Raw genomic sequence first — 20,583 nt, 5'->3', positions numbered from 1 at the left:
CAAAATGGCTTTGTGGTGCTGTTAAATTTAATAAAAAGTATAAAATGAGTTGCCATACTGACTGCATTCCATCTTAATAAAGGGTGCACTCATCATTATAAAAAGGTGTACTTGTTAAGCCATAAGTTTTGATGAAATGAGAAGCTAGAAGTGATTTCTGAGTCAGGATGTCAGCCTGAGACTGCACTCACATATGCCATGAGCTAGCTGTCCTCAGTAGTGCTGAACAGACGACGTTTCTCCAAAACATTCAAGTAGAATCGCACCTTAATGTATTACTGCGCACAAAAGGCCTTGATAAAGTCATGCATAATAGATACTTTGGGGAGTGTGCTTCAGTTTGTTCCAAATGAATGAAATTAATAGGAAACTTTAGTCACAGTCAAAATAAATGCTATTGCCATTTAGACCTACACATGAGGGCAGATAAATTAAATTTCGTTGCTTTCAGCTCAATGCGCGGGCAAAAAATATATAAAAAAATATAACCATATAAATATAAAAACAGAACTGCAGAGTCTATATATGACATTAACATTGACGCGACACTAGGACATAATTACAATTTTTGTATGTCTGTCTATAGCAGCAGTTAGTATTGCACAGCAGATATTGCACTTAGAGGCTTTAAGCAGTGGTAGACTAGAGACAATTTTGTCCACTGCACAGAATGTAGCTTGAATTTCAAGTCATTGCACAAAAGTAATAAGCATTTGGTGAGCTATTGCACAAGTGAGAGAACCTAGTAATGAGTTATTGCACTTTAAGAAAAAGATGTTTCCTTTAGCCTGTGTGGCCACTGACTAGGTGACCTGCTGGGTTACCTTGCTACTCAAGTTTAATAGTCTGATGGCCTGAGGAAAGAAGCTGTTTCTGAATCTAGTCATTTTGCAATGAATGCTTCTGTAGTGCTTGCCTGAAGACAAGCATGAGAACAGTCCCCGAGCCGGGTGGGTACAGTCTTTAACAATCTTTGTGTCTCTTCCAAGACAGCATGCAGAGTGCACAGACCCTGTATAGATGGAAGCATGGACCTTGTTATTCTCTCTGCCACTTTCACTGCCCTTTGTAGGGCCTTATGATCCATGTCCTTGCAGTTTCCATACCATATGGGGAGATTGCTTGCCAAGATGCTCTCCATGGTGCCTCTGCAGAAGGTTGTGAGCACTGAAGATGGGAGGTTTTCTCTCTTCAACCTGTACAGGAAGAGGAGTCTTTGCTGTGCTTTCTTGACAATGTGATTAGTATGGATGGACCATGTCATGTCTTCTGTGACATAACCCCTAGGAATTTGGCACTCTTCACCCTTTCCACAGTTTCTCCCTTGATTGTGAGAGGGAGCTGTGTCACCCATTTTTTTTCTGAAGTCAACAATTACCTCTTTGGTTTTGTATATGTTCACAGCCAGGTTTTTGTTGTCACACCAGTCAATCAGATGTCTCACCTCCTCCCTTTATGCTGTTTCATCACCATTGGTGATTAGGCCTACGACTGTAGTATCATCTGCGAATTTGATGATGCGATTTGAGCTGAACCTAGCTGTGCAGCTATGGGTCAGCATGGTGAACAGCAGAGGACTGAGAACACATCCTTGAGCGACTCCTGTGCTCAGTGTAAGGCTTTTCAAGGTGTTATTGCCAACTCTTACTCTTTGCAGTATGTCAATAAGAAAGTCCAAAATCTAGTTACACATAGGAGTACTGACTCTCAAGTGAATCAGTTTCTCTATCAGGTGTTGTGGTATGACTGTGTTAAAGGCAGAGCTGAAGTCAATGAATAGCAGTCAATCATAACAGTTCTTATTTTCCAGATGAGCTAAGGATGTGTAGAGTGCCATCAAGATGGCATCTGCAGTGGATCAGTTAGACCGAAAAGCAAATTGGAGTGGGTTCAGTTCTGCAGGAAGATTTGGTGCTAAATAGTCTTTGACCAGCCTTTCAAAACATGCCATTACTGTAGAGGTGACAGCTACTGGATGACAGTCATTTTGGTTTGCTAGCTGAGACTTTTTGGGCACTGGTATGATTGCTATGGAGACTTTTTGGATAGTGGTATGATTGCTGTGGAGATTTTTTGGGTAGTGGTATGATTATTGTGTTCATGAAGCACTTGGGTACTATTGTCTGATCTAGAGATGTGTTAACTATGTCAGTAAGAACCATGGTCAGTTGGACAGCAGAGTCTCTGAGCAGTCACCCAGAATGTTGGCTGGTCCTGCCACTTTTCTTGGGTTTACCCATGTTATAGTCCTCAGAACATTGGCTGGGTTGAGACAGAGTGCTACCTCGTTTTGCTTAGTGATGAGTTTCATAGCTTTTGTGTCATTCCCCTCATCAAACTTGCTGAAATAGGTGTTGAGCATTTAGAAATTTAATGTTATCATCATATTTGGTGGATACCAGCCTGTAGTCTGTCAAGGATTGTACCCCCTGACACAGACGTCTGGGGTGTCTTAGGTCTGAGAAGTGACTCTGGATTTTTTAGTACACATTTACCTATTAATAGTACATGCCTACCTATTGTTATCATCTATTAACCATACCCTGAGTACACTTAACAATGAAGATGAATTCAAAAATATTAGGTTTATCTGATTAAGAAGGCTACAGTGAAACAGCACACTGGCAAGCATCAGTTGTGTATCATTTGTCTGGCAAGTGGTAATACAGATTTTGGCTGTCCCACAGCATGAATTGGATAAAGCAAATATTGGAAAATGAACAAATGAAGGGTTAAACTTTGAAGAAGATAGAAACCATGTATCAGAGACGAGCAGAAATCAACAGTCATTTACAACATGTACTATTTTGAACTGCAGACTTTAAAACCAAAATTAAAGCTATCTTTGAATCCAGTGTAAACCATTGTACTGTAGAATATGTTTAACTATACCTTGACTTGTTCTCATGATGTAACTGAAGTCAGTGCAAATCAGCAAAATTTATTAAACATTGAGCATACCAACAAGATTACCTAATAAAATGTGAATGTGCACTTCAATAACTGTGACGTGCGCCGATTACAATATAATGAAGTCAGTGGTAATTATCAGAAGTAAGTAAACATTGCACATTTAGCATGCATCTACCTGCAACCTGCGTCAGACTACTGAGACCATGCATTGAGTTCCATACACTGATAACATTCACTTTTACATGAGATGAGAACTAAGGAAACCTTTAAAACAGTAAAACAGCATTAGCACAGAACACTCTAGAACTAATCTGTTTTAGATTCTTCAAGTAGTACTCGGTGATGCTGTTCAGTTCTATTCCAAGCACTGAAACAGTATGAAAAGGCCCATCGCGGACTAAGCCATACACGCGGCATGCTCTTTTACATAATTTAATTCACTCTGAATAGCTGAAGCTATTTGCCTCCTTATAGCTCTACAGTTAGTTGCAGTGCAAGTCAATATGCAACACTGACAAATACATTTTTTACCTTAATTCTGGACAATGCTGGATACTACTTGAGTAGAACTTTTTCAAATGGAGAAGCTTATTTCTTCTTCTTAATATACACACTCAGAAAGGAAGAAAAGAGAGTGCTTAATGTTTATATTTTCTTTAAGAGGTCTTAGCTGCTCCTTTTTTTTCCCTTCTATCTCCCAGATTCATGCTTAGGAAACAACTCTTGTACCTCTGCAATTCACATGCCATTAACATCACTTATCTAAACTTTCTTAAGTCGTCTGAACAGACCTGGCATTAGAACACTTATACGTAACCCTGTTCTGTCTTGTCAGACACAGTCTTCATAATCATTTATTAAGTAGTGTGACTGATCACTAAATATGCAATTTTGTCTTGGCATTGGCAGTACTTGTGGAAAATCTGACTGTGATACATTTTCAATTGTGTAATGAATGCACCTCATTTTTTCCCTCATAATTCGCTATGCCCTTTTTGAGGTTAGTATACTGTGCCTCTGTCTAACAGTGACAGAAGTGATACCGTGATAAACGTATGATCTCCCATCCACTCATCAGATTCCAGAAGAGAGAAGAGTCAAAATGAGGGACTCCTGCCTGGGACCTGATTTTTTTTTGGAAGGAGAGAGGAGAGTCTGGGAGTTGAATCTGTCCCCCTGCCCTATTTATTTATTTCAGTGCTGAGGTCCAGGTCCTCTCTCGAGCATGGGATTCGATTTTTTTTGATTGGATTTTCTGAGGCATCCGGATTCCGCTGGTTGACATGGCTTTATCGCACCAGGCACAGATCGCCTGAACAGGCTGTATGCCACTGAGTAGAGAGAGCTTTTCTTTTTAACCGGGCATCTGCAGCATGGCCTTGAGCCCTTTGATCCTCTTGAGGTGGTGAGGTTTTTTTGCTTCCCAGCCAGCTGCTGTAGGGTACATTGTGGGACACCACTTGTACTGGTTTGGAGTCTGACATGGCTCCAGCAATTTAACCATGTGGGTTCTGTCCCCTTTTCCAGTTGCAATCCATCTAGTGACATAGGGGTTTATATTTAAGCTGGTGAGCTTATCTATAATGCCCGATGGGGAGGGTATTGTATCAAGGCTTTTTCGGCGAGGCGAGGTCCAGCTAGGCTGTGTGCCTTCCCTTCCAATGGCAATGGCCTTGGTGACTAAAAGAAAACCAGGGTTTAAGAAAGAGGCGGGATGTGCCCTTAAACTGGGTAGGATCCAGTGATCGTAGTTTGTTTGATATCTTTATTGTCCAAGTTTTGGGGCCAAAAAGCATGGTATGAGGTATAACCTGGTAGTGCTGGGGTGCTCTCGAGCCCTGAACCAGGTTTTCTGTTACTGCACAGAGATCGATGTTCTCCATGCTAAGGAGAAGTTTCGCATCGCATCTTTAGACTTTTTAGACTGTGTTGTTACTTTTAGTACTTTTTTTAGTTTCTTATCCCTTGTAATAGTGTGTTTGTCTGAGAGAGCTTAGCCTCCAGTTTGGCTATATGGTTGCATCTCTTCATGTGTTGGAATTTGTTGGGAGGAGAGGGTCTCTGTGTGTACAGTACATGAGCATGTTGCCCTCTGATTCCCAGATTCCCAGATTCACCAGCTGAGAGGAGAGATTGACAACTGACCTTTGGACATGCTAGAATAATATTGATTTTGGGAAAACACTTAGGGCCAGGGCCAGGTGGTGGTGTGGTGCTGTTTAATTTTTTAATTTTAGTGCTGCCCTTTATTATAGCAAGTGAGCAGTGAGCAAGTAACTTAAGCATGTAGTGCAATGTGTAACAAAAAACAAAAAAAGCAAACTCTTCAACAGTTTCTTTCAAAACAGAAAACAGTAAGCAATGCAGAGGCAATGCAGATATCACTAGTGATCCACGGCAGCTGAAAGCCGCGATATTAGGTGGAAATAAAAACAAACAAACAAAAAGCAAACAAACAAAAAGCTACAAATAGCAGCATAGCTCTACAAGCTGGATCTAGTCTACAAAACAAAAACAAGGTGTAACAATTTCAGTAAGATACAGTTCATAATATTCAACCACTATAACAGAAAATAACCAATAAAGAGCTCAGAAGCCTCTTCTCCAGCCAGTCCACTCCCCAAGACCACAGGACAAAAAACCACAAAATAAAATAACTGGCCTGAGGCCCACCAGCTTAAATACACTTAAAGAAGAACAGACACTGGGCTCTCAATCAGCCTCAAATCTAAATTCTCAACTAGCAGTCCTGCACCACCCTGTCCTGCCACCACAGTGCATGCCACAAAAAACAACTGGTCTGTAATCAAGTTACTACCAAGCAGTAATAAATACAATTGAATACTTTAGAGAATGCCTGATTAGTACTCAAGTTACACAAACAAAGCTATCCAGCAGGACACATGCTCTTCTGTGTTGCTTGACACTGATAGGTGTTATTCTTTGTAAATCAGAAAATACAAACCACTCACTATGTCTTCATGAATACTTTTCACACCTTAAGGAAGTCTCTGTAGTCACAGCAAAACCAGATTGCCATACTAACCAAACAATGCATGGCTCATTTGAGTCATGTAAAAACAAATCAGTAATTTATCATAAAACTCTAAAAATCAACATATGCATTCAGACTACCCTTTTCTGGTGTCTAGCAGGAAACATTAGGATAGAGAAAGAGGAAAACTTGGTTTTAAAAAGGCACTAAATTAGATTTCAATTATGTTTATGTTAAAATAATGCAAACTGATCATGCTTCATGTGGTAGAACAGCAGACATACATAATCATTTAAAATAAATATGTTGCTAAGTTACACTATTCCTTTCAACTTAATACATTGCTATATATCACACTTTAAAATAAAACCCTAATCAATTGATGAAATGCACAAATAAAACATATGAAATACACATACATACACATATATATCTATATCTGTATATCTTAACTCATAGCTCATATATCTTTGGACGGCGCAGTGGTGCAGCTGTAGCATTGTCACCTCACAACAAGATGTTTGCCGGTCCGATTCTCAGCTGGGGTGCCTTCTGTCTGGAGTCTGCATGTCTTCCCTGCATTCATGTGGGTTTCCTCTGGGTGCTTCAGTTTCCTCCCACATTACAAAGACATGCATCTGGAGCATTTCTCCCCGGGCCTCTGCTGAAAATTGGCTTTATTCCAAGTCGGACTTTCCTAGTAAACAAATGTTAAATATGTATATACATATATATATATATATATATATATATATATATATATATATATATATATATATATATAGCTATAGATATAGACATATAGGTTTACTATCAAAATTCTGGAAATCTCTTGTTCAAGTAATGACTTACTTGAACTGAATGAACGGAAATTACACCAGTTTCCTCACACCAACGAATGTGGTAGTGTCGAGAATGTCAAAGTGATTTGCAGTAATGAACTGCAAAAACAAATGTTGAAAGTGTGAATGTGATCTTTTCACTACATGCACTTCAACATTCTGACCTCATCAGTATGCAAGAAGTTGCTATTCGGAGTCGATATTCTATATGCCTATATAATATATATAATACACAGGTAGGTGCTGTAATTTAGAAATTCTTCAATGCTTTTTAAAGAGGTTTATTAGAGACTATGTTTAGACTGAAATGCAGAGTATCTAGATGTAGTTGACATTTACTTTCTGCTAATATTCAGACACTGACATAGGATTAATTTATTGTAGGTATTTTCTTTGTGGACTTCTTTGTACACACTACTATAAGTGAGGTATATCTAATCTATGACAAAAGTCATCAGTACTTAGTAAGGGTAATTCTTCTGAATGAAGTCAAGAATTTCCCTTGCCTCAGTTTGATAATAATATAAAAACAATTAAAAAGCCAACCAGCAATAGCCAGTGCTAAAAACAAGAAAGAAGTTTATTCAAGCAAAATCCACCAGATAAGCATGAATAAAATCAGGTTAGTGCTTTCATGCATTTCTCTGCACTTTATCAGACCATACAATACAGATAAAATGAAACACTTTTATATTAAAAAAATCATGTTAAATTGAACAACCAGTAAGAAAAAGAGCTTAATTAATGAGGCAGCTTTCTAGCCTATGGGCAGGTTTTAAAGAACCAGACACATTAAGTCCTGGTGATCTATAAGCTAACATAGAAATAATTCATTTCTGTTTCATTAATTTATCTTGATTCACTAAATCACCACATCTAAGGGTGACATCAAGTTTTTGTAACACCAAAAAACCAAAACTATGAGTTGGACATTCATTAATCTCCTTTACTAAAGCATTAACAGTATCATGCTGACGAATAGCCCTTAAATGTTCCAATATCCTCTCTTTCAAAGAACAATTTATTTTTCCTATATAAAAGGACCTACAAAGTTTGCACATAGCCAAATAAACCAGGTTGTCAGATGTACAATCAGCATAAAATCTAGGTATAAAACATCCACCAGTCACTGGATGTACAAACATTTTATCGGTGGAAATGAACTTGCAAGCACTACTACAATTATAACAATTGAAAGTGCCAAGTCTATCAGAAGGCAGATTATGCTTAACATTAGGATAACATAAAATTATTTTCAAAGACAAGGTATTCTTAAAAGAAAAACTGGGTGTAGGGCCTACTGCACTTTTAACAGATACATAAGTCATCAATACTGCACAATTTTTCCAAACAATATTACAAATCTTGCCTGTATCACTAGTATAAGTCAATAACAAATATGTGCGATAATTAGATCTAATCTATTAACCTACATTCTGTATCCAGTAAACAAATACGATTTGGCTACTCCCTCCCTTTCATTCCTAGCATATACCAATCCAGTGCTTGTGTCTCTATCAGTATAACCTCTTGCTTTCAAATGTGTGCCCAAGGAATCTAAAGCTTGCATGAAGGATACATTATCTGTACTCAGTTTAGAAGTTCTTAGTGCTTGGCCCTTAGCAATGCTGTGGAAAGTAAACCCTGGGTACTTGCTAGTCCTATGGAGATAACTATTTCTCCAAGTACATTTTGTATGAATAGTAGACTCAGTCCTACCATTCTTCTTAAAAAGCCACATGTCCAAAAATCTATAGGTGTAAATGAGGATCTATAAGTAAATTTAAGAAAACCGGTAGTACCATTTAAATAAGAAGTAAGTTCCTCTAGCTTGTCAACTGGGCCTCCCTCCAACAAAAAGATGTCATCCACGAATTTCTTATAAAACTTAACAAAATCACAAAGATTAGAATGACCAAAAATATTTTCTTCTTCCCATTGTGCCATAACAAAACTGGCATAGGTATTGGCACAAGCTGTGCCCATAGCTACACATGTTCTCTGTCTATAAAACTTGTCATGAAACAAAAAAACATTATTTTCCAAATCAAGAAGCACAGAATATGAATAAAACTTGTAAAAAAATAAAGCATGAAGACCAGCTCACAGAAACAGACTACACTTTAATATGAGTGCTTTCATCAGCGTAAACCCATCTGACTTCTTCAGATTAAATGAACCTAAAACATCACTTATTATTTTCCAAATCCAATTCCAATAAATAACGCAGAAGAAATACTAAATCACTACTATAATCAGTCCAATTCATTAAATGATATCTAACAGCCTCAGTACCTTCAAAATTATGAATAAATGTGAATAATATACAAACATCAAGTGTAACAAAAATATAAGTGTAGACATCAGTATCATCAGATAAAGCTCTGAAAAATTATTATGTGTCCTTCAGGACATAAGGAGCCTTATCAACTATGTGCTTAAATTTATTTTAAATAAAGATAAAACATGGTTCCATCAGCCAGCCCTGTCCTGAGACAATAGGTCTAAAGGGTGGCTTATATAAATGTTATGCACTTTAGGGAGGCTGTATAGGGTACAGAAGGATGAGCAACACAAACATTTTCATACAAGGCAGAATGTATTATTCTGCACATCAACAAATTATAAAGATCATTATGCATCTTGTTTATCAAGATTTTAAGAGATCATCCCCTCCTTTCCTACATATCAAGATTTTATAAAGATCAGACCCTACTATTCTATATATACTTTGTAAATGTAAGTTAACATGTCAGAATAAAAAACTACTGCACACTGATTATTGCTTTGCAGTCTGCATTTTTTGAGCTTAACATTTCAAAAATATAAGCACATTTCTTAAAACCTGATCATTTAAATGCAAAGAACAAGTATTAGAAGGTATTGTTTTTTTTTTTGTGTTGCATTACAAAAGAAATATTCTAAACATTTCTGTAAGACCTGGATTTCAGTTAACTTTATGTTATATTAATATTATCAACTGAGTCATATAAAATCAATTAATGTTATTATTATTATCCAGTCATATATTTCTATTACTGATTTCATTAATTAATCATCACAATATTTGTGAAATATAACCATCAGGACCATTAGCTAAATGCTGCACTAATTTAAATAATTAATAATTAACTTACTGCCATCTGACCTTTAGTCACTTGTCACTTGAACCTACTTCAGTTTTAAAGTTCTTCCCATTGTGGCTGAAAGTGCATGGCTGTATTCCTCATGCATAGCGCTCCAAAATGTGGAACACTTGCAACAGTTTCAACCTGGAAGCTCACTTGATGGTTAAAATGTGCTATTTTATACTTATTCAAAATCCTTTAGATGCATTAATGTGATTCAGTATTATTTACCATGGAAATCATTAAAAAATTCCTAACATTTGACAAGCATGGGCTTTTTAAGAGCCAAAATGAGAATGTTCCTTGTAATGAGGTACACTTGAGAGGTATATCCTCATGTGGAGTCACCATTGTATATAACTGGAATTTTACCTAAATGGATACAGGTGGATAAAGTAGTAAACAAAACCAAACAGCAAAACACCTCTGGAAACCAATCGCAGCTGAGGAAGAAAGCATGTGACAATGTAATGTCGTCAACACTCCACATTATTCAACTAGAAAACAACTGAGAAGTTTAGCGTATTGTACAAAGAACAAGAATTCTTTCATCCCACCTTGTTCTGTGTAGGACTTCATTAGAAATAAAATTCCTGAAGGCACACTCCTTTTTATACAGTTAATTAGATAATTGAAAAGGTCGCATGATCCTGCTGTGTTCAAGTATAACTTTCTTCATTACAATCTAAAGAAGCACTACCTCTCCCAGAAAATCAATGTTTCCAACCCATGCAAGAGGTCTTGTACCCTTAATTAATTGTACACAAAATATTCTTAACTCATTGAAATATTCAATAAAATAGTGGAATAATTGTAAATATTACCCTAGATTCTGCAGATCCTAAAGTCATACGTAGAGTAAGTAACTGAATGTGTACAGAAAAACCTGCCTCTATAAACAGAACAATACCATTCTTAATAAAACAATACATTTTATATATAAAATACCAATATAGATGTGCTAAAAGATTCCATGTTGAATATTTAAGATAAACTGAAATAAACTAGCCTAGAATGAAAACTGCTGTTCAAGTATAAAAGTAAATGCAAAACAGCATATTACAGTTCTTAATTTCAATACTGGTACAATCGTCGCTGAATCATTGATGCCGGGAGGACTGAGGCATTTGACCATAACTTCCAGTATAGTTCTTCATATACTTCCAAGCTCATCGCCATATATGTATTTTGACTATTTTCAAGATACCAAATAAAATTTTTTAGAACATTTTACAGACCAGGGAGTGTCTTTAGAGGGCATTCTTAATGTTACTACTCCTAATGTAGTGATAATGCTCATATACTCTTTCCTTAAGAGCTTTCTCAGTCTTGCCACCATAAAATGCATCTCAATTTGCACATACTGCAATGTGCACTAAACCCAAGGTATTACAATTGCTGTGTTGCATATTTAACTTAGAATTTACTCTGACAATAACAGTGTCGGTTTCTATAATGTATTTACAGTAGAGACAACATCCACATTTAAAAGTTCCTCTATTATTATGTGTCTGGGTAAACTTGTGGCTCTCAAACCTCCATTTTAAATTACAACTGATCTTGTATGTAAATTGAAGTTTGTCATCCAATAAATTGTAGATATTATTAATATTATTACTCACCTTAGACATTCTCTTTCTGTCTTTATATATATATATATATATATATATATATATATATATATATATAAGAATAGAATAATTTTTCAACTTGTAGAAGCATTGCTACACAATTGATTGATACTGGAATTTTATAAATCAACATAGCAAAAATCATATTGCACTCCATCAACCAAAACCCTACCATTAAATCTAGACATACTTTCTGTGAAGAGTGCCCGTTTTACATGGAAAGGATTTTTATAAGGCACACAGCACTAAGTCCTTACTTAGCCCTTATGTTAACCCTAACAGGCACACACTCACTTAACCCATCTCATCCCTTAATGCTAAATGAAGATTTCACATTAAACATCTAAATCCACATATACCCTACTGACATACAATCAGTCTTTCTTCTTCTGACATATGAAACATTTGGCAACATAAGCTCTCAATATATTTTTTGGCAATTTCTTCTGTCAACAAAGGGCATATTTGACAGACTGAATAACACACACACACACACACACACACACACACACACACACACACACACATATATATATATATATATATATATATATATATATATATTTATATGTACAAAGATCGGGGAAGTGGGGGACAAACTAACCAAGTGGGCAGTGCCTTAAAAGTCATTACAGCATTATGGTGATCAAGGGACACATGCTAGCATCCAGGGCAGTGTCATTACAGCAGTTATAGTATTATGGTAATTGGGTGGCAAGGGGACACACAAGTTGCCAAACATAGTAGATATGTGCCATAATGACACTTCAGATATTACGGGAATAGAGGTGGGAAGAACTATGTGAAGGCAGACATGCTAGGGTTGGTGGTTGTGTACTTGTGTGTAAGGGAGAGTAACTGGGGTAGATACCACTGCTTACATGAGCAGCAGTTTACTATCAAAATGAGCAACTCAGCAATGGTCTGCAAGTCACACTAGTAGATGAGATTCAGAGACATGCAAATTATTCAAAAAAGAGGTCTTACCTTATCACAGCTCACGTTTCTGAATTGCAAATTACCACATTGTGGGATCAAGGCCTTTTGTTTGGGCTAAGCCCTTTAATAAATTCCTTATTGTCCAATCAGGAATTATATATCTTAGATATTTTAACAACCGCTGATAAGAAAGAAAACAGCTTAGATATCTGTGAAGATATGTGAAGGCCGCCAGCCTAGCTAGATAGAATTTTGTAGATAATTCTATGTCATTGTAAGTATGAATATAATCCACAGGCTTGTCCTCTTAAATGAAAACTGTGTTAAATGCTGAACTTCAAAAATGTAACCACAGTTAGTCACATCTAAAGGTTATGTGAATGGATGTTTTATTTCTAACATATATAGGAAGCCCACTTTCTCCAACAGTTATCTCCACTACAATAGCTGGCACCCAAAATTTCAGAAAAGAGTTGTGGTCAAAGGCTAGCTAGTAAGGCTTGCCAGAATGGTTTCAGATGATTCAGTATTTTTGGTGGAGTGTGAAAAATTGTTGAAGATGTTTATTAAATGAGGTTAGCCAACTGAATTTTTATTGGACATTAAGAGTGAAGTAGTGGGAACAAGATAAAGAGGTGTTTGTATTCCCTTGCTACCAAAACCTGTTATTTATGGTGGATCACTCAATGCAACACACTCCATAGTGAGAGTGGATAAAGGGGTGGACTTTGGTAAACCCTTTACTCTATCTTTTACCATTGACACCCACAGAATAGTGGATTGTATTTTAGAAAACTGGCGTATTATATCCTCTGATGAATACTTGAGGTTGTTGGGTGACAGGATGAAAATGGTCTATAGGAGAAACAAATGCTTCAAAAATCTATTGGAAAGAAAAGCCAGGAATGTGAACAAGCACAGTAATAGTGGTATGTTTAAATGTGGGCATTGTAGGCAGTGCCAGTTTATATTAGTGGGTGATACCTTTTATATTAAAGGGCACAAATTTAAAGTTAAAGGGCATTTCAACTATGGGTCTAGGTGGATAGTGTATACTGCCTGTTGTGATTCTTGTAATTATTGTCCTGCCTTTTATATAGGAAAAACCTCCAGAAAACTAAAGGAGAGAATTTATGAACATGACCTGGAGGTTAATAAGGCAAAAACTACTAATGCCTTGTACAGACATATACAGGCCTACCCTAGTCACAGATTTAAATTCACAGTTCTAGAGTAGATAAAAAGGGACCCAAGGCACTAAATTATTGAAGAACACCTGTTAGCTAGGGAACTCATTTAGCAGTTGAAATTAAATGCGACAACAGCCCCTGGGTTGAATGAAGCCTGCTCTATTAGCCCTTTATTAAAGTTAAAAGGTTTATGTGTTTAGTAGTTTTTTTTTAGAATAGATATTTATATATATTTTTACATTTGGTGTTATGTAAACATGTACTTAATATGTAATAACTTATGGGGATGTTGTTCTAATATGAATCCTTATATCATTCAGGGTCACACTTATCTGTTCTTATACTGCTTTATGTATTTGTGTTTTAGTTTAAGCACTAGGTGCTATATACAAAATCTTAAGGGTTTTATTGTTTTACAAAACTGATTGGTTTATTGGATGTCACATGATTAGTTTGAGATGATTTCAATGGTTTGTGTTTTAATAATGGCAGTTCTGAAGAAGTCCCATTTGTGGATGAAAGCAGTTAATTGTCTATAATAAATCTGTGGAGTTTTAAAACTGTCTGTAATAAATCTGTGGAATTTTATCTGGACTTTGCTATTCCTTCCACATTTTTGGACTGTTGTTCGTCTGATTTGTCTTTGGCAATGGTGAGGTGAGCGGTGGCACACTGCTTCATGTCTGGTTTGTGTTGAGTGAGTGGATGAATATAACTCTCCTTGCATTTTAAAAGAAAGTTGGTGAACAGTGTACACTATCTATAAACTGTGAATTTATATTAGATGTTTTGCATTATATGTAGTTTTGTTTGACATGTTAACTATTGTATGTTTAATAAAATTGATCACTGATGGCAGTAGGATTCTACGTGTGTTTTATGGGAATGAGGACAAATATGGTTTTTGCACAGACATATCAATATGAGTTTAGGAGTTGTGGTGGTGCTGCGGTAGCGTTGTCACCTCACAGTAAGACACTGTCCGGTTCGATTCTCAGCTAGAGCGTCTTCTGCGTGGAGACTTGCGTGAATGGGCGTACCTTCGTTGAAGGTTGTGCATCAGGGCTGGTAACTCGGTATGTAAAAATCAACTACCAATAATTAGCAGACCGGAGTTCCGCTGTGGCGACCCCTAACCAGGAAAAGCCGAAAGACACAACAACAACAACAAGTGGGTGCTATAGTTCCAAACATTCTGACTGCTGCCTTGTTTACCAGGCTATGAATTAAATACCAATTATTCTGCTTCAAACTGCTGTTTTGTATAGTTATAAACTTTTTAGGAAATAGCAGTTTTCTGAGTTGCAGTTGTCATATGTAGTACTGATGTACTTTTATGGAAAAGAAATATATATCTATCTTGAAGTTGCTAGTCAATTAAATGGAATGCATACATTGTACTACTTGCAGTAGTACTGATTACACATTTATAGTTCTTTAAAGAATTCTGAAATGTAGCACTTGAGTCTGCCATTTAAAGATGGTATAAGAATTTATTTACTTTTGGAGCTTTTCTCCCTAGGCCTCTATTGAAAACGGGCTTCTTCCCAGTCAGACTTTCCCAGTAATCAAATGTCAATAACTAAATAATAAATAAATAAATACTTTGCATGATAATGTTTATTCTCCTTTTTATTAAGTTGATTTGCTTTCAAATGTGTTTTACGTTTATATTCTATCTTACTGATTCATGCTTTTAATGTTTGTTATAATGAACTTTCCAATAACATGATGGAGACAGTACATATGCCTTCCAGTGCAGGCCCCATGAAATACCATTCTCATATTCTGACTGCAGTAGTATATACACTACTAAATTATAGAAGCACAAGGTGTCACGGAGAACACAATCTGTCTGATATAATGACATATGTCCTAGAAAAGTCAGGTTACTAATAACTGCAACGTGCAGGAAATGTTAAAAAGGGTTAATTCCTCAGCATGAAAACAAGCAAATGACTGATCTGATCTTATTATCAGTAGTGCCAGGGAGTTGTCAACCACTGGAGAACAGGGAGGGGTTTTGTGGTCAGTTCCAGTGAGTGGTTAGTTAGTTAGTTAGTTAGTTAGTTAGTTAGTTAGTTAGTTAGTTAGTTAGTTAGTTAGTTAGTTAGCTAGTTTACTGTGGTAGTACACTGATCTCAATAGACCACTTGCAGTTACATCCTGGTTAAAGTTTAAGATTCATCTATTGACTTGTGTAGTAGACAGCTGCTGAAGAGAAGGGGGGGGTTATGCGTCTGGCAAGGTCTTCATGGAATGCAGATGTGTTGCACCATATATGTCCATTTGATCAGTGATGTTCTAATATATATCCATTCTGGTGGAATCATATAAGCATGATACACAAGTCACTTGAACTGTAGAATGCCAGGAAGAACAGGAAACCAGCACAACCAAACAGTCAATGTAACAAGCAAGTTAATAAAAAAGTTTTAGCCCTTTTGTCAGGATTACAACAATGACTTCATCAGAAACACATGTAAAACATTATAGAGACTATAAATACTCTTTCAAGAACATTACATGTTAGAAGACAACCAATCAACAGCCATCAATTAATCACATTTCATTTAAAGCCATAGGACATTATACATTAAACATAGAAAAAAAAACTAGAAGAAATAAAACATGTGGAAAGCATTATAAATTAGAAAAGATTTTTTATACTTCTAAGGACTTAGGTTTCAATATACTACTAACTGAAACATTCTCATTCAACCCAGGAGTGGTGTATGCATTTTATTTAACTTGTCAAACAAGCTCTTTATATTCCAATAAAAGTTTCCAAGGTCCACCCCGGGGGTCCTCCCTTTCATATCAACGCCCATAAACAGAAAGTGGTAATCAGGGAATTTGGCTGCATGTTTCGCTAATGAATTGTTGGTACTGTTTTTCCTGATGTCTAATATAAGTTTGTATATCCATTCACGAAACTTTATGGTGCATTTTTCACATGAAGCAACATAAACTAATCCAGAAGTGTTGCAATCACAATGGAAGGGTGGTTTAACCATAATATTATTAGTTTTTATTTTTTCACCTACACTTAAAAAGTTACATTGTCTCCAGTTCCCACACTTATATGTACCTGGTTTCCTATTATACATCATGTGATTGGAGACTCCTTCCACGTGTTGTTTAATTGTCCAACATTTCTTATATACAATCTGTGGACCAGTACCCAAAGTGTCTGTTTAACCTTCAAAACTGCAAAAAATGTTCCAGTTCTTCTCTAAAATCCTTTTAAAATGTTTTGCTTTACTATCATAAGTTGTCACAAAGGCTCGCTGAAAATCCTTGGTTACACCTGTTTTGTTTCTCAAACAGTTGTTGTCATTATTATTCCCTCCTGTTCTAAGCAATGGTTGAAACCATCCTTCTCTCCTTTTTATCTCCACTTCCTGTTGGACTTTATTAACCATACAAGCAAGGTAACCCTAGCTGTGAACACATCTGCTAATATTGCTGTCTGAATTTGATAACTTTGTTCTTCAGACACCAGTCTCACAAGCCTCACATATTGACCTTTCATTATAGCTTTCTTCTGGTGTACTGGGTGATTACTAGTGTAATGAAGAATGCTATTACAATACCTGGGTTTCCTGTACATATTACTGTTGTATCTACCCATCTTTACATCTTTAGTAACATTCACATCCAAATAGCTGATTTTATTTGCATTAAAGGAATGTGTAAATTTTAAAAATGTAGTAGTGTTATTTAAATGGGACAACATTATAATGGTGGCAAAGATAGGGGCAGATGCTGCCCTATTGCAGCACCCTTTCTTTGTAAAAAGTATTGACCATCAAGATATAAGAAAGTTGTTTTTTAGGACTAACTCCATCAAAGTTACAATAGCACCCACATTGTTGTTGTTGTTCAACTGGGTTGATTCATAAAGAAATTCTTGAAACCAATATAATCCAACTTCATGTGAAATAACATTGAACAGGTTAATGATGTCAATTGTAGCAAAAGCATTATCATTCACAAATTTAACATTCCTAAATTTTAACAACAAATTCCATGTGTCCTTACATATATGAAACCAACCATTTAACACGTTCTTCAACTTGATATCAATATATATGGCTAGAGGGTGTGTTTTGGATTTGGCAGCATTAATTATGAGTCTCATGGGAGGATCTTTTAGATCTCTGTGGATTTTCGGAAGTCCGAAAATAGAGGGGACTACAGGATATTGGCAGTGTAAAAAGCCCTAGTCTCCATAACTTATCTGCTCCTAATCTAACAAATCTTGTAGAGTCAAATCTATTTTAGAGTAAGAAATGTTGATACTGTTAATGGATGTTTCCTCATAGTACTCATTATCAAAATGAAAATCATGGATTTTGTCCAAATAAACTCCATAATCCATAACTACTACCCCACCCCCCTTGTCTGGTTTCATACCCTGATACTATTGTTCGTAGTCAGTTCCTTTAATAAACTATACTCAACTGGGGACAAATTTAGTTCAGTACTCAAACTGTTTTTGTCGCACAGTTTTCATATGTTGAACTTGCATATTTTTTCAAAAAGCAACAGGGGTAGAGCAAGTGGAGGATTAAATGTACTACTTCTTTTCATAACATTACAGTTATGTGACATCAGTTTATCTTTAAATGGGTCTATATTACCAAATCGAAAAACCCTTTATGCAAATACCTAAACGTCAACACCTATAACGCGAACCACGAAAATCCCGAACGCACTAAGCAGCGAAAAATAAAATAACGAACTGTAATAGTCGGCCAACCCCACCACCAGCTACATACTGCCTACCCAAACAAAATAAATAAACCACATACATACACTAACTAAACCCTACTTCTAACCTAAAGTAAAGCACCAAAACTCTACTTCTAACCCTACACTAAACCCCACATACATAACTAACTATGCACTATCCTTAACCCCTCCATAACCCTAAGGTCCGTAACTACCACACACGTCCCCTACAGACATACACCCAAAAAAAAAAATAATACACATACATACATTTAACAAAACCCTACTTCCAACACTACACTAAACCCCACATACACAACTATCTATGCACTATCCTTAACCCATCCCTAACCCTAAGGTCCGTAACTACCACACACTTCCCCTACAGACATAGACTCAAAAAAAATAAATAATACACATACATACAGTTAAATAAATCCCTACTTCTAACACTACAATAAGTCTTACATACATTACCTATCTATTCACGTATCTTAACCCACATCCTAACTAACTAGCTAACTATCTATCCTATCTTATCTATCGCACACTTACCTTACGGAGCTATACCGCAAATGGGCCAACCATTACACTTCGACATATCATTTTTCGCTATTTTGGATGTTCGGCATTTCCGTCTTTCGCACAATACGTGTCGCTCTTTTCATATTCGCAATTATGGTCTTTTGATCTGGTAATAGGAACCCCTTTAAACCATATTTTTAGGTTTAATTTTCTTAAGTACATTTTTAAATCAATCAAACAACGTTCTACAGGAATTAGTAGTATATTGAAATTTAAGTCCTTAGAAGTATAAAAAACTTTTCTAATTTATAATATTTTTAACATGTTTTATTTCTTCTAGTCTTCTAGATTTTTTTTGTATGTTTAATGTATAATGTCCTATGGCTTTAAATGAAATGTGATTAATTAGTGGCCATTGATTGGTTGTCTTCAAACATGTGATGTATGCATAACCTTTGTAATGTTTTACATGCGTTTCTGATGAAGTCCTTGCTGTAATCCTAATGAAAATGCTAATACTTTTTTATTAAATTACTTGTTACATTGATTGGTTGGTTGTGCTGGCTTCCTGTACTTCCTGGCATTCTACAGTTCAAGTGTCTTGTGTTCCGTGCTGATTCTCATTTTTTTGTGGTCATATGAGCATGATCTCATCTCAATGCCTATTATTATCACATATGAAGGTGCCAGGGAGCTAAGTTACAAAATAATAAAATTAAATCAGTATTCACTAGATGTTTAACGATGTCATATTGCTGTATGTTTCTATGCCATGATTGGTTGGTATAGAGTGGGTGAGTGAAAGAAAGATTAAAATGTTGAATGATTTATGGTGGAGTGGAATGGCATTAGAGAACAGATGTAGTAAGGGACAAAGTTAAAAAAAATAATATAACTATGATAGAGATAATAGAAATACATAAGGTGCGAAATATGGCTTTGTCTTGATTTGTGAACAACCTAAGGCCCCAAAATGGCTATTTATCACAAATATCATATAGAAGGATATTAGGTGAAATGAATTTGGAATTCAAGGAAACAGATGTAGAATTCACAGGGAGTTATATTCTTTGATATTTTTCTAATTGTTCATGTGTTCATGTGTTGCTATAAACACTTACTAAAATGGATGCAGCCTAATAAACTATGCCCAAATATTTTGAACAAATAAGAAGAAATAAGTTCACTGCTTCTTGTTTAGAATACCAACATACAAAAGAGTAATGCAGAAAAATTAGTGAAAATATGTTGTTCATAAATTTATTAAAACATGTTCTACACTGGGTGATGAGCAACACTTAATTCTCTTGGCTTATGACATGCTACAATATGTTAAGAGGTACTAAACTCAAGCACTGGTGGGAAAGCCTTACCATTTAACATAACTCATCCACACACACACACACACACACACACACACACACACACACACACACACACACACACACACACACACACACACACACACACACACACACACACACACACACACACACACACACACACACATGCAAATACAAAATATTAGGAATACCAATAGATAAGACTCTTTGCCAGTAGTTTATGATGTGTAAGGAAGAACTGTGCATGCATTTTACAATACACATTTTTGCTGATTTTACAATAGCATTCAAAGTGTATATGTTTTAAAGGCAATAATCAAAGGTCTAATTTTACACAGCT

General features: G+C 36.0%; 1 long non-coding RNA gene across 1 annotated transcript in view; it reads left to right on the top strand.

Moving 5' to 3' along the window:
- Positions 1 to 20,583, top strand: part of LOC122801672 — a 1,066,872-nt gene that overhangs the window by 761,545 nt on the left and 284,744 nt on the right. The window lies entirely within an intron of this gene.

The sequence above is a fragment of the Protopterus annectens genome, chromosome 5.part0 (assembly GCF_019279795.1).
Source record: "Protopterus annectens isolate FY-2018-M chromosome 5.part0, PAN1.0, whole genome shotgun sequence".
NCBI lineage: Eukaryota > Metazoa > Chordata > Ceratodontiformes > Protopteridae > Protopterus > Protopterus annectens.
The sequence above is the reverse complement of the archived record's forward strand: the minus strand, read 5'-3'. Positions and strand labels throughout refer to the sequence as shown.